Here is a 14,549-nt window from a genome sequence, read left to right on the forward strand (position 1 = left end):
AATAGTCACTGTGGACTTCCTGTGAGAGAGAAATAAACCTCTTCTGCATGAAGCCATTGAGATTTGAGATATTTCTGTTGCATGAGCTAACATTAGGCAACCTTGATTAATACATCACACAAGCAACATGCACTTTGGGAAGCTTGGGAGCCAGTCAAAGAGATAGTCGGTCATATTCCAGAGCAGCTCAACCAAGGCACAGGAGGTGTCCCCAAGTTACTGCACTTGTCTTAGGCATACCAGCAGCATCAAGAAGATGGGGGAAACCATTCGTAGCTTCAAATATGAACCCCAGCCTGTGGGAGAAGAATTACAAGCCTCTCCAGGGGCTGCTTCACCAGTTGCTTTTGGCCTCATGGGTATGCTGGTGGGTTCTCAGGAGTGCCATGTGATCTGCTAGATTCATGTTATTTGGAGGCAAGGAAAGCTTCAGTGCTAAGACCATTAGACAATACTCTTTTAAATTAGACAATACTCTTTTAATTCACTTCATCTTTCTCCCAGGAACATATAGGACCTGCTTGTACATAAAAAAAATGGAAGACTACTTTCAAGTTGCTATGACCCCAAAGTCTTTCCAGCACATTAAAATCTGTCCACCCTTTTGTGCCCTCTCCTCAGTGTCTGGACTGTATTCTTCAGTTACTGGGGTTGGCACCCCATGATTGCTGATGTCTCCTGCACCCTCATTCTCCTCCATTTATTGATTACCCAGCCCTGTTGGCTCTTCCTATGCAGGTTTTCACCTGGATCCCTCTTCCTAAGGGCCACAGCTGCCACTTCCATAGACCTCAGAACTTTTTCACCTGGACTTCTGTAGCCACCCCTTCACTGGCCCCCCTGCTTCTAGCGTCCCTCTCCCACCCAGGCATCCTGCAGGCTGCATTCTTCAGTCTCTCTGAAACAGAGTTCTCCCAACTTCTCGCAAGTCTGCTTGAAAACTTCCCACGTTTTTGTTGGCCTTGACCCTGAATTGTCGATGATTTTGTAATGGAATCAGAGCATCTTTTGTTCCAAAGTTTTCTCATTGTTTTGTTTCAGTGGGATTGTATCTCCCGCCAGGCACACCCTACTGTTTTTGTGAAAATTATAGGCTGCAAATAACTGCTTAAGTAAACTGCCAGACGAGGTACATTCTTCACATGGAAAATTCCAGCTGTTGAACAAGTTTGTGGGCTTTATTTTTGGAGCAAAGAGTTCATCAAGTGAAGAACAGAATCTTCCAGGTGCTCCACCTCTACTCCTATCATAAAGCGGGAGTATGTCTCTGACTTGTCTGTGTCTTTCAAGGTCAAATTTATGACTCTAATACTTATTAACTCTCTCTTTCTGGTGACTTCCTTGGGCCCGTTCTGCAGCCTTACAGTAGACACTTTGGAGAATACACAATGAGAAACAAATACAAGAGACAAGAGAGAGGGCCTGAGGAAGAGATCAGTCTCCAGCCGGCTTTCCCTGAGACCTGACTGTGTTCACTGCCTCAGGCTCCAAGAGTTGATACCTCATCATGAGGATACTTCTGGCTTATGCCTGGTTATTCCCTCAACCCAAACAGTTTCAACTGAGGTTCAGCAAAAGATCAGCTTCCTCCCCTTGAATTCTTGTGGGGAGGAGAGGGTACTCCAAAAGAAGTACCCAAGCTTTGTGCTCGGACCGCATCTGCCCCTTGCACTTGGAACCAACCTGCCTTTCCACAAAGCATTCTATACATGACTGAGGAGCACATGAAGTGTGTTTACCTGTTCCCTTCTTCTGACTCCGTTTCCCTCCAATGCCCGTGTGTCTCACTCTGCAAAGCAACTATGCATGCATAGACCATCCTCCATAGCCACCATTCAGGGAGGCCCTGTATGCCAGAACTTGCCCAGTCTCAGGCACCCCCCCATCAAAACTTTTCCATCCTATATTCCCCTTCTGCCAAATTCTGCAATCAGCTGATCTGATAAACTAACTTATATTTTGGGTTTAACAAACAGTGATCGCTCAGCATTAACCTAAGAACTTGCTATGCAATATATGTTCCCCAGGCCAGTAGCAGTGCCATCACCTGAGAGCTTGTTGGAAATGCAGAATCTCAGGCCCAGCCCAGACCTTCTGAACTGCAACCTGAATTTTAACAAGATCCCCAGGAGATTCAAATGCACATTAAATTCTGAGAAGCACTCACCTAATACATATTTTGCTCTTTTCAGCAGTATAATGGCTTTCAACGCTAGGCATTTCATGTTAATGATGCTAGTAGTTTGGTATTTCATACTTTTATGAAACTTTTTCACAACTATGAACTTGTGTGGTTATCAGAGCAGCTAGACTGAGTTTTCAGAGGCACCAGGGGCCCTTCCGAGGCCTCCCAGCAGCCCTGGTGAGGCTTGGCATTGGAAAATTGTTTAGTAGCTGAACAAATGAATAAACGTAGAACCCCCAAAACAGACAGGACACGGGACATTATATATTTTGCACGTGAAGAAACTAAGGCTCAAATAGGTCAAGACTGGCTCTGTATAGCTTATAAGTAGCAGTACTGATGCTCCAACCTCAGGCTTCCAACTTTGCATCTCCAAGTGACTGAAGTTAGTTCTTAGGGTGAGGAGGCGTTTTGAAGCTCTGTAGCAGACAGGTTTGAGCGTTCCTCTCTCCCCCATCATATTTCAAATTCTACAGCGAGGCTTGAATTTGTGTAGAATGACCCTCCTGCTCTGGTGGGGCAAAGAATCCCATGCACTTTGCACAGCCTCACCGGGAGCCTCCCTCCTGCACTGGCTGCAGGCCCTCTGTCCACAGGATGTCTTCCCCTCGAGGAGCCTCTGTTGGGTTGGTCGTGGTGGGAAACCATGCAGGGAGCTGTTCCAGGAGATGGGAACACTTGCTTCTCATCCCCTGCGAGCGAAAGGAAGCAGCCCCAAAGGTTGGAGCAGGAGTGTGGGCGAGATGCAAGGCAGGGCTTATTGATAATGGTCTCCTGGTTGTGAGGCTGATGAAGTTAGAACCATCTATGCCTGCCCGCCCCACCCTTGCTATTCCCTGGGGGTGCTGGGCTCCAGCTATCCACCTGGAGCTGGTGAGGTGTGGCCAGAGTGCAGAGAGGCGCATCAGCTGAGGGGTTGGCATGCCCCTGTTGGGAGGCCAATGGATGGGCAGTGTAAAGGAAGGGCAGGGAGGTCTGAGTGCGGAAACCCTGGACCACAGGAATGCGCCTAGCCTCCCTGGGGACCAGACAGAAGCAGATGAGGGCTTTGTGGTCCACAAATTCCTCCAGCCCTAGCCCTCGACTTGGAAAAGATGTGCTCCAGATGTCTCTCCCCATGCAGTGCCCTCTCTGCCCTGTTCCACAGTCCTGGCCCATCCTCCAGAGATGTCCTGCAATCCATTCAGTGTGGTGCCCGCTGGAAGCTCCACCCACCATATCGGGCTTGCAATGGAAGCCAACAGCGGTGAGGCTGCTCAGGACATATGCGGTTTGGTGGGTATGGGGTCCAGGGTGTATTATCTTCCCTTGAACCTTCACCCACACTTTGACTTAGGTGCCCTGGCTGCAAAAAGCAGGTGGACAAAGTTCGTAATTGTTAGTGCTACTTAACACTGAGCATTTCCTATTCCAGGCACTCTTCTGAACGCTTTACAGGCATTACATCATTTGACCTCCAGCCCGACCCTGGGAGACAGGAAGGCCATTATTATCCTATTCTATAGTTGGAGCAAAGGAAGCACAAAAATGGCCAAGTAGTTGCCCAAAGTCACTGGTGAGTGGAAGAGCCCTATGGCTCTGTGCAGAGCAGTAAGAAGATCTGTGCAAAGGTGACACATAGACCATTCTGTTCAGTGCCCTGGGCTCAGGCCTGCGGTCTGTGGGCAATGACATGGAGAAAGGATGTTGAGGGCAGACTGCTGAGTTGGAGCTTCACCCTGTAACAAAGGGGAGTCCCTGGAGGGGAGGAAAGAATCTGCCCCATGGTTCAGGAAAGCATTTCTGGGGCCGCATTGGAGAGGCAGGAGACAGGAGACAGGAGGCCTGGAGGCCCCAGGAAGGCTATTGCAGCAGGGCAAATATGAGGAGGTGAGGGCTGAACTGGGGCAGAGATAGTGAGGCTGATGAGCCACTTTGAAAAAAACAGCAGAGGTGCAATGGATAGAATTTGGCTGCTGATTTATTTACAATGGGTTCCTTGTGTAGGCTGGGGTTTCTGGTTCAGAAGGGGCACACTTCTGTCTATTCCCTGCATGAGCTGTGAGTCATTATAGCAGGGGATGAAGTGAGTGGGGACTTCATTCAGGTTTCTGGGGTTTGATCCAGTGGCCCCAGTCCTAGTCAGGGTGGTACAGCTCTCCCCAGCAAGCCTGATGACACAGTGGGTGTGCCTTGTGCCTTGGGATGGCTCCTATTGACTTTAGTGGCCTTTCCCACCCCACCCCTCTCCCAGCATTGCCCCTTTGTGGGCTATTACAGACACTTGTAGCTGCTGGGTGAACTGCTGCCCAGGAGTGGGTTGGGAGGCTGTGACTGGTCAGAGGTGACTTCACCTTACAGGACTCTCCAAAGCCCCAGGAAATGAATGGGATGTTTGGGCACTAGAGTGTTGGCATGCCAAAGGGCATTTGTAGGAGAAAACAAATTTCTTAAATTACTAATCCGTCAGCTCTATGCTAATGCCTCCTGAAAGAAAACCTTCAACTTGGATAACACTGCCTTTTCTCTCTTGGAACCACTTGTGCCTATAATTAGGCAGCAGTGCCTCATTAAAGCCATTTCCTGTATTATAAAACTGAAGACCTGGCTTGACCAAGGTGTGGCTTTCTGAGGCTAAAATCAGCTTGACATGCCTGTGCTGTGATGTAATCCTGTTTCTCTGGGCTGTGGGACTCCACTTTGTATTTCCTGGCTTTTACTTGGAATAAGTAGGTTCCTGTGAGATTTGATTCTTTTATTCCTGGCACTAATAACAGCCAGTTATCCAGAAGTGCAGTTTCCAAGGGTTTCAAGGCTTTATGGTACCTGTAGCTTGGATCCCTTGTCACCTGGTAGTATATTCCTACATTGTGAAAAATTCTCACTGTTGACAAAGCATTTTGGCTGAACTATCCTCTTTTCCTCAAGATGGAGGCTGCTTCCTACAGGAAGAAGTGAACCTCATGCTTACCTGGTCTGGGACAGCCAGCAGGATCTCCATCAGGGGAGAGAAGAAAAACTTAGCACAATTGCTGAGAACACTGGGAGAGAACTGCTCCACTCCACCACCCGCTCCACTGTGCACATGGCTGCTGCATTGGCTTAGGCAGTTGGGTTTTTTATCAACACATTTATATGGGCCAGCAGGTGCATGGTAATCTGGGTTTCAAGAAGAGGGTGAGCCTATTGCTGACTTAAGCTCTCTGAGAATCTCTTAGGCTTCCCAAGAGATTGGGGTAGATAAATCTCCTCAGAGGGACCAGACATTCTCTGTTCTCACTGAGGATCATTTCCTGCACCTTAGTGTGAACAAGTTTGCCTCTTCTCCACCTCCCTTAGTAGATGCCTGGCCTTGTTTCCTCTCCAAGAGGTTTCAGGCATCTGTCAGCCAGTATCAGGTAAAGAAAGGACTCTTGTCCAATAAGGAGTCTTCCGAATAAAAAGGCAGTCCCTGATTCTATCTATGTAAAAGGTCAATTAGGGCAAGGCATTGGGTCTGAAGCCTTAAATTACAAACATAGGATTTGGGTTGTGGAAAGCTCTGGACTAGGAAGGATGGCCTTTGAGACCACTTATCCCCAGCTCTGGCCAGCATAGCCTTCCCTCCATAGCACATCTCTCAGCCTTTTTTCTTTATTGTTCCTGAAGGAGCCTATTTAGAAATGTTTCCCCTAATCACTCCTTCCCATAAAATTTTAATACCACAAAAACATTGTATACCTGTTTATGTACTATGGGCCTTTGGAGGGCATAACCGTTATAATAGCTAAGATTTTTTGCAACCCCCAAGCATGATGTTTTGCCCTGTTGGGGCTAATCTCACCCTCCTTGAGAAAGTGTGCCTGCTAGCATATCCCTGATCAGTAGCTGTCCACCTTCGGGCAGATGTCACTAGCATCAGGGAGCTCACTACCTGCTCTTCCTCAGGGCAGCCAGGTCCATTCACAGGTGGCCAGCTCTGGTAAGAAACTGGTCTCCTGCAGGTCCTGCCCACTAGTCCTCTTTCTGCTTCTTGCGGTCACAGAGAGCACGTTGCCTACTCCCTCTGCCCTGTCAACCCATGAGCAGATTGTGAGAAATCTCCACAGGCCACATCTGTGTCCTGCTTGAAGGTGTCACTCCAGGCTGTCTTGTACCAGGGCCAGTCCACCCCAGAGCAGATGCTGAGATATTTGTGGGCAATGTGGTGGGCTGAATTTGCCCCCAAAAGATATGAAATACTAACCCCAGTACCTGTGAATGGAACTTTGTTTGGAAATAAGATCTTTGCAGATGTAATTAGTTAAAATTGGTCATTTATTGGATCAGTGTGGATTCTAACTCCAATAACCGATGTCCTTTTATTAGAGAAAGGAGAGGGAGACTCAAACATGGCTACACAACGCACAGGGAAAAGCGTCGTATGATGAGGGACGCACAGGTTGGTGTAGATACAAGCCAAGAACTCCAAGGCTGCTGGGAGCCGTCAGAAGTGGGATGAGAAAAGGGAGGGCTCTTCCCAGGACCTTGAGAGGGAGCACAGCCCTGCTGATACCACGATTCGATTTCGGACTTCTTGCCTTCAGAACCGAGAGAATACAGTTCTGTTCTTTGAATGTTCTCAGTTCTGGTTCTTTGCTGCAGCAGATCTAAGAAATGAATATGGACAGGTAAAAGGAACGTCAGGTAAAGGGCCTCTCTCCTGTCTGCCTGTCTCTCAGCATATGGCCACGTAAGTCAAATTTAAAAAGTCAATTTTCTGGAAATGAATTGTGGGCTTAGGACTCTTTTTTTGTTGTTATTGTTGAGAGGGAGTCTTGCTCTGTCCCCCAGGCTGGGGTGTAGTGGCATCATCTCGGCTCACTGCAACCTCCGCCTCCCGGGTTCAAGTGATTCTCCTGCCTCAGCCTCCTGGGTAGCTGGGACTACAGGCACGCACCACCACACCCGGCTAATTACAAGGAGTGACCTCAGGCTTTGGTGAGGGGTGAGGCAAGCTGAGTGCCCTTGGCTCCCCAGCAGGCTTTACTTCATGGAACCCTGTGGAAACTTTGCTGCGTCTATCCTTGATAAAAAGTAATAGCCGGGCACTAGGTTCACATGACAAAGCCTTTTCCTCACATCAAGCCTGTGAGTCACTGGTGAGGACTGTGGTAAAGATGTGACATAGCTCATCTCAAACCACGTAGGTTGCAACAATCAGGGAAGAATCTCTCTCTTTGAGGATCACCTTGTTAATCTCTTTGCACCTCATCTGTTTCTTCTGTAAAATGGGAATAACAGTAATATGGATCTCTATGCTGAAATGAGAATTATAGGAGAATTTAGCACCATGACTGGCACACAGTAATAATGAATATAAAAGTGTTTTTTATTATTGTGATGATTCTAATTGTAAAAAGAGAAATCCCTTTATTAAAAAGAACAGCCTTGGAATAGTACCCAGCAATTAAAAGAACAGACTATTCATACATCCAACAACTTGAATGAACCTCCAGAGAATTATGCTGCTTGAAGAAAAACCAATCCCCAAGGGTTACTTACTGTATGATTCCATTTATGTAATGTTTTTCAAGTGATGAAATCTTAGAGCACAGATGAGTAGTTGCCAGAGGTGAGGGGTGGGAGAGAAGTGGATGTGGTTATCAAAGGCAAGGGGGGCCCTGTGGCTTCGGAGCTGCCCTGTGTCTTGACTGTAGTTGTGAGTACACAAACCTATATGTGTGATAAAACTATTGAACACACACATAAATGAGTACAACTGGGGAGGTTTGAAGAAGATCGGTGGATTGCATGAACAAGATTATCCTGGTTGTGATTTTATACCATAGTTTTACAAGATCTTATCACTGAGGAAAACTGGGTAAAGGGTACACAGGATTTCTATGTGTTATTCCTTACAAGTGCATGTGAATCTGCAATTATCTCAAAATCAACCATTTAATTTAAAAGAAGGGCTAACTCTAAAAATAGAAATGTAAACACAATAAGTTGAAGAGCCTGCATTTACATTTTACAAATCCAGGATTTATTTTTCCCTTTGAGATTTTCCTAGAACCCACTCTCTCATTGCATTCAGTCAAATTGACTTGAAAGTTGTGCGTTTGGGCCCACTTGTGTACCGGAGGCAGTAGGTGTGTATGGGTATGTGTCAGTGTCTCAGGAGTGGGCTGGGGATGCTCAGCAGGCATGCTGGAGAAGCAGAAGTTGGGGAGAAGCACAAAGAGTGGAATCCTGGCTTCCAACCCTCCCCATGGAGCCCAAGGGAAGCGATGGGGAGAGGTAGTGGGGGGACACCAGGAGAGATGCTCCCTACACCAGGGAGGGAAGTCACCCTCATGCTGCTACATGAAGAGAGAGCCTGAAGAACCTTCACCCAGGGGACCTGAGCCCAGCCCTGCTCAGGAATGTGTCCTGGAGTGTGGGACAGGAGGGGGAGGACTGGGAGAAAGGAGGAGAGTGCAGTGCTGTTTATGGCAGGTCCTGATTGCCAGCTGAGGGTGTGGCCTCTCTCCCTGAAGTGGGCTGAGAAGGGGCTCGGGTCAGCGTCCCTGTGGATTGCATCTGCATTGACCCAGTGCCCTCCTGCAGTCCAGCCCTGGAGGTGGCACCAACCACCTGCCGCTCGCTGCCATCTCTTGCAGTAGAGATGACACCACCTTCCTGCAGTAGAGATGACTTGGTGGGAGGTCAGGGTGCAGAGGCACTGTCTAGCTGCGGACAGGGCATGGCTGCAGTCCACCCAGCAAGGCTTTCTTTGAAGCAAGCTCTGAAGGGGCTTGTAGATGAGCTGGATCAGTAGTCTCCCCAAAACCATTTATTTTGTAAGCCAAGTACAAGCCTTTCAATATTTCATTTTTCATTTACTCAGCTAAAGGCTGAAAAATGCAGTAGCTCAAAGTCACTCCAGCTCCTGCTCATTGTAGCAGTGGAGCTCTTGACTATGGGGTGGGATTTCCCTCCAAGGGTTCTCTTCCATCCTGAGTGATTCAGTTGACTCAGACCCATTTCTTGGGTCCAGAGCAGCTGCGGTAAGACAGCTGCTGGGACCCACAGGAGGGGTCTGTGTTGCCAGGGCCCAGAAGGGTGCTTTTGAAGCAAATGTGGAAGCCCCAGTTGGCACAGAAGCACTGGCTGGGCCCAGGCCCTTTGTGAAAGAAGGATGTGGAGTTGGTGGTGGGCACCAGGCCGTGTGACACATGCAGCTGCCTCTACTTAGGTGTCCTTCCACCTAAACTGTGCCACCTCTTTGGTGACCCAGCCAGCCTGTGTGACTCAGGACACATTTAGGAGTCAGGAGTAAAGTGACTTTTCACGAGACACAATGACCCTGTGAATCCAATGTTCACTGTCACTGATACTAAAGAACCATGGGTTCCCCAGAATGGGTTGATGCTGTGGCTCCCGATATCCATCTGCCCCATGCATAGCCCAGCCCTGGCAAAATCATGGTGGATCCTGGTCACATGATCATCTCCCCCAATCCATTGCACAGAGATACCAGGGTGGAAAAAAAGGGAAGAGAGGAACATAAGCCAGGCCTGGAAACCACTGAACAAAAATGGGGAGTGGAGCAGGGTGGTGTAGGGAAGGGAGAAGCGTGCACTTTGGAGTTCTCCTGGTGGTGGAGGGGGGTGGATGTGGTGGAAGTCTCTGGCTGGACCTGGTAACCCTGGGTTCTGGCCCTCCCTCTGACACTGGCGTGTGAAATCCTAGCATTCCTGAGTATATCAGGAGCACAAATGATGCTTAAAAATGGGGTGCTCTTAGGGTAGGTAGCAGAGGGAGACCTGGCTAGAGGGTTCTGAGCTCCCATTCCCTTTTTTATTTTAATTTTTATTTATTTGAGGCGGAGTCTCTCTCTGTCGCCCAGGCTGGAGTGTAGTGGCCCGATTTCAGCTCACTGCAACCTCTGCCTCCTGGGTTCAAGCTATTCTCCTGCCTCAACCTCCAGAGTAGCTGGGACACCATGCCTGGCCTTTTTTTTTTTTTGACAGAGTCTCGCTCTGTCGCCCAGGCTGGAGTGCAATGGCGTGATCTTGGCTCACTGAAACCTCCACCTCCCGGGTTCAAGCAATTCTCCTGCCTCAGCCTCCCAAGTAGCTGAGATTACAGGTGCCTGCCACCACACCTGGCTAATTTTTTCTATTTTTAGTAGAGATGGGGTTTCCCCATGTTGGCCAGGCTGGTCTTGAAATCCTGACCTCAAATGACCTGTCTGCCTAGGTCTTCCAAAGTGCTGGGATTACAGGTGTGAACCACCGCACCCGGCCTCCCACTTACATTTTAACTGGAGTTGTTCCACTTGTGTCTCATTACTTGGTACCCATATAAGATTGATTTCCAAAGGATTCCACAGCTGAAGCTGTGTGAAAGCTACCAGCTGGATGGTCTGAGCACTGCATAATTGAAACAGATCCCTGCTCTCCAAAAGCAAATGTAAGAGCTGGGAGGGCTAGAGGGGGACAGTTCCTGCAGGAGGAGGAGACTTCTCAAGGGGTGCAGGTGAAGGGGAGGGAGAGGGCAGCAAAGAAGAACTGTGTGTCTACTGCAGGCTGCTGACAGCCCTGCTCGCTGACTGGGAGGGTGCCAGAGCTCTGGGAAGATGAACCTGGCCACAGCCCAAGGAGGATGGGGTTGTGATGCCCTGGAATTCTTCTTTATTATAAGATGTGCTTTGGTGACAAACATGTTGCTGAAAACCAGAAATGACCCTCAGAGAGGGCACTGAGCCCAGGTATGTAGGGCCTGGGGCCCTCCCTCTGCTTCCCCAAGGCTGTTCCAAAGCAATCCTCAGAGTTTAGTCTAAAGGGCTCTCTGGACTCCATGTTGTTGTGAAATTGTATCCTGTGGTTTTGCCGTTGTTGTCAACAATATCAGCAGGCCTAGAACAGAAATAATTTAAAATGAAGTGTCTTCTGAATCTATGTAGAAACATGCTAACTGAGCAGCCATGGGTCAGGAATCTGTTCTCTTCTCTTTCTTCGAAATCTCTCACATTTACTTGTGCTTGCTCTGTCCGAAAGCAGTACTTTGCCAGGCTGTTTGGGTGTTTGTCTCTCTGATGGTTCAACTGTCTGAGGTTCCATACTACCTGCCCCAAGCTTCTTACACTGTTAGCAGCACTTTGGGCAAACTTCTAGGCAGTTTGATTGTGTAACCTGACTGGCTGAGGGACCTATGAATTTGTGTGTTTGTAGCAAAAGGTATTTGCCTGCGATTTTTATTTTCTTTCTCTTTTCAGACACCTTGCCATTTTTTTTTATTATGGTGAACAGGCAGGAACATGGTGTGGAATTGAATCTCATTCTGTCATCTACTAGGATGTGTGGACTTGGATCTTAGGCAAGTTACTAGTCTCTTCGGAGACTGTTTCCTCACTGGTGAAAGGGAATTACTAATGGTGCTTTCTTTACAGTATTATGAGGGTTGAATTGAATAACGCATGTAAAGCTTTTAGAACAGTGTCAGGCCTGTAGTGAGGTCTCATGATTGAAACAACAGCAGCAATGACCTCATCATTGTCCGGACAGTCAGGGGATCTTAGAGGGTGCTCTGGAATGCCAGCCTTGTCCTCCTTGTCCCTGGTGTCTGGTCAGGTTGACCTCAGCTCAGCTGTGATGGGCTCAGGCTTTTCACCTCATTTAGCTTTTCCCAGGCAGAGTCCATAGGCCATCTAGAGGGAATGAAGCTCTCCACGCTGGCTGCCCATGAGGGGGTCACCCCCAGATAGGGCCAGACCACATGGCCTGATGTTCCTGCATGACTGCTTTGCTCACTACAGAGCCCCTGCCCCTCTTTGGAGAGGCCCGCATGGCTACGTATCTTCTTGCTGAGGAAGGAGCCAGCCCCTGAGCACCCCTACCTGAGGGCTCAAAGCTTTCTGATGCATGAGGCTTCTAGCAAGCTCAATTCCATAGTCTGGCGCCCCAGACTATGTATTTGCTCTTAAGTCTCTTTAACTCCCCAATGCACTGATAAGCTTGAAGACAAAGCCCAACATTGGGTTTTCACTGGCTAATCAATTCACTATTCTTTCAGCTACTAGAAATTTGCAAAAATCCCCATTCAATGGGAGCTGAAACCATTCCGAATGGTATCGAGTGGAAGTGGAAGTGGAGAGAGAGTGGAGTCTGTCTCTCACTCTCTCTCTCTCTCTCTCTCTCTCACATACACACACACAGAATGGGGAGGTGGACAGCTCTAGGTAAGTCTGAGGTACATGCATTCCCCTGCAATCCCTTTTCTCTTTTTTTTATTTAAAAAAGGCACAAACCGTAGTGTGACAACTGCTGTCTTCTTTTTTTTTCACTAAAAAAAAAAAAAAAAAAAAGACACAAACCACACTGTAAAACCATAACAGAAATGTTGCTTTAATCACTCCTAATCCCATCACTGAAGCAAATCAACTGTTTTTAATCTTCCCTTCCAGGGCCTGCCTGTAAGCAGACATGTTTCTAAACAACTGTAATCATAACACAGTTTTGCATTCTGTTTCTCCCTTATATCTTAACCCTTGCCCTGCAGTCTTCATAGGCATCGTTTTTAATAGCTCACTCAATTCCATCAAGTGGGGCTTCTGGAATTTACTTATCAGCCGCCTAGCCGACTATTACATCATTTCCTGAAAGAGCCCAAATTAGCTGGGAAACAAACATCTAGGTGATTTCTATAGTTTCTCAATGTTATTGAGCTCTAGAAATACCTGGCCTTAAAAAGCTTCCTTGGGAAACATACATTATTGACCCAAGACTGGAGCTCTTCTCTACTTATTTAAATAAATGTCTTTGTTTTCTAAGGAAGCTCAAGCCCAGATCCCTTGCACACACGGTTTTGTCTTTCTCAGCAGCACAACCAGAGACTGTCCCTTTCAATGGCTTTTCTCAATGGGAATTCAGTTTGTGCTCCATTATCGTCACCACCATCATCATGATCATTTTTCTAAGAGCTGCCATCTATTGAGCGTTTTCCCTGTGCCAGGCACTCTAAATATTATTTTTGCATCATTATTTTGTTTAATCCCATTAATTGCCACTGTTATTGTCCTCAGTTACAAATGAGGAAACTGAGGCTCAAGACGTTGAAGTGGCTTGTCCAAAGTCTAATGGCTCTTAAATGTCAGAGGCTGCCTGCCCCATCCCATCCCACACCTCCTTGGAGCCCCCTCAGGTGGGTGTGAGCCCCTGTGCCACCCAGCTCCTTGAGTGAGGGCCTTTCCTGCAGGGTAGAGTTTGGTCTAAAGCTCCCAAGATGGATTGCTAAGCCCAAGGTGCCTTCCCCACAGTGCATCTCTCTTGGGGTAGAAAAGCCAGCCTTCTACCCCACAGGAACCCTGGACACGACAGTGTATGCCTGGCTGACAAGGGGACTTAGAGGCCTGTGTCTGGCAGAAGTTGGGGCCCAGAGACAGGAAAAGCCTTGCCTGAGGTCACAGGGTGAGTCATTGGCCCTGATAGGCTATAACCTTGGTCTCTTGACTATGACCAGGGTTCTGTTCTCCTCGTTGGGGGATGATTTCAACAGACTGCATCTGAAATTGAAGGAGAGGCTTTAGAGTTGGCCAATAGCTCTGCCCTTGGAACAGGCTGGTGCCATCATGTAACCAGACAGCCCATGGCAGAAACTGGAAAGAAGGCAGTGACTGGTGCAGTGTGGTGAACAGAGGTGGAGAAACAGCACAGACTCGGGTGTGTGAGGAACACAGAACAGGGCCCAGCCCAGCCTTGGCTACTGGCCTGCCTGGTCAGGCTTATCACAAGAGCTCCTACCAAAGGGATTTCCTAAAAGGAAAAGGCTTTTTGCTCTTTTGAGTCTTCCACAAGTAGTAAAAATCCTGAGAGGGACCTTCGTAATGACCATACCTTTCCTGGGCAGAAGCAGAGACTGCTACAAGAACAGAGACAGCTTTTGCTACTGATTCTTTCAACAGGTATTTATTGAAGCTTTCTGTGTCAGATAATGGGGTTAACTGAGGGAATAAGACAGACAAGCTTTCTATCTTTATGAAACATCTATCTTAGCAGGGATAATAAACTAGTCAACAAGCAAGATACTTCCTGAAGACAAGTGATGTGAAGGAGACAGTCTAGGAGGTGTGGCAGAGACTGTGACTGGAGTGGGGGCTGGTGGAGTGGTCACGGATGGCCCTTCTGAGGAAGGGCAGATCTGGGGCAGAGCACTCAGGCAGGGGAAACAGCACGTGCAAAGGCCCTGAGGTGGGAAACAGCTCGGCAAGTTTCAGGAACAGAAAGGAGGCTGAAGGGACAGATTTTATTCTAGGTTCAGCATTAGTGCCATTTAGAGTAAGAGGATTCCTAATCTGCATCTCTCAAATGGCCTCCCTCTCCTTCCTCAAGTTACCTGTTTGGGCTGTATTTCTCCTTTGCCTCTATAGTCATTACTGTTT

The 14,549-nt window shown here is 48.0% G+C and overlaps 1 long non-coding RNA gene across 2 annotated transcripts in view; it reads left to right on the forward strand.

The window, feature by feature from the left end:
• LOC129059535 (uncharacterized) overlaps positions 1-14,549 on the forward strand; it is a 103,032-nt gene that overhangs the window by 50,673 nt on the left and 37,810 nt on the right. The window contains exons 3-5 of one of the 2 annotated variants that reach the window (XR_008525511.1): positions 3,333-3,431; positions 3,600-3,740; positions 6,512-6,763. The exons of the other annotated variant lie outside the window; for it this stretch is intronic. This is a non-coding gene — a long non-coding RNA (uncharacterized LOC129059535). Of the gene's footprint in view, positions 1-3,332; positions 3,432-3,599; positions 3,741-6,511; positions 6,764-14,549 lie in introns of those variants that run through there. 2 annotated transcript variants of the gene reach the window in all.

Source organism: Pongo abelii, chromosome 4 (genome assembly GCF_028885655.2).
Source record: "Pongo abelii isolate AG06213 chromosome 4, NHGRI_mPonAbe1-v2.0_pri, whole genome shotgun sequence".
NCBI classification, from domain to species: Eukaryota; Metazoa; Chordata; class Mammalia; order Primates; family Hominidae; genus Pongo; species Pongo abelii.